The sequence below is a fragment of the Callospermophilus lateralis genome, chromosome 6 (genome assembly GCF_048772815.1).
Source record: "Callospermophilus lateralis isolate mCalLat2 chromosome 6, mCalLat2.hap1, whole genome shotgun sequence".
In the NCBI taxonomy this organism is placed as follows: domain Eukaryota; kingdom Metazoa; phylum Chordata; class Mammalia; order Rodentia; family Sciuridae; genus Callospermophilus; species Callospermophilus lateralis.
The window spans coordinates 126,070,312-126,071,229 of NC_135310.1; the positions used below are offsets into that span (position 1 = coordinate 126,070,312).

General features: G+C 37.7%; 1 non-coding gene across 1 annotated transcript; it reads right to left on the reverse strand.

The window, feature by feature from the left end:
• On the reverse strand, nucleotides 1-73 carry Trnaa-ugc (transfer RNA alanine (anticodon UGC)). Its single transcript has one exon. It is a non-coding gene; the product is annotated as a tRNA-Ala (tRNA).
• Between the last annotated feature and the right edge of the window lie 845 nt (nucleotides 74-918).

Here is a 918-nt window from a genome sequence, read left to right on the forward strand (position 1 = left end):
TGGTGATGCTGGGGATTGAACCCAGAGCCTTGTGCATGCAAGGCAAGCACTCTACCAACTAAGTTACAACCCCAGCCCTAACATCACATTTTCAAACAGCATTTAAGGACATTCAATTAGGCTTGTTGGCCAGGCACAGTGGTGCAGGCCTGTAATCCCAGCGATTTAGAAGACTGAGGAAAGAGGATGAAAAGTTCAAAGCCAGTCTCAGCAATTTAGTGAGGCCCTAAGCAACTCAGTGAGACCATGTCTCTAAATAAAATACAAAAAAGGGCTCAGGATTGTGGCTCAGTGGTTAAGTGCCCGAGTTCAATCCCTGATACCAAAATAAATAAATAAGTCTTGTTTTGAAGTGGTTTTTTTGTTTGTTTGTTTGTTTTGCTTTGCTTTGCTTTGAAGACACTTTAAAAACTCAGACATCATGGCATGGGACTAGGGTTGTGGCTCGGTGGTAGAGTGCTTGCCTAGCATGGGTGAGGCACTGAGTTCCATCCTTAGCACCCACTGCATAAAAGTATATAAAATATAATAATAATAATAATAATAATAATAATAATAATAATAATCCTCAAGACATGCTTGAGTCCTCCATAGTTAAACATTAAGTATTTAGGAACAATTTCTCTAGACAAGATTTCAGATCATTTGTTTGTGGATTTTTAAAATGTCAACAAGATATGCACGGCAATATTTTTTTTTTTATATCTTCATTACTTAAGCAACTGAGCAAGAGTATCTCAATAAAAAGTATAGAAAGACTGGGGGTGTAGCTTCGTGGTTAAATGGCTAAATGCCCCTGGATTCAATCCCTGGTACCAAAAAAAAGGGGGGGGGGGAATAAATTGTAGCATTGTGAACAGTTTAGAACCATGTTGAAATATGTTATAAAGTAACATAGTAATTTTCTTAAAGCATTCA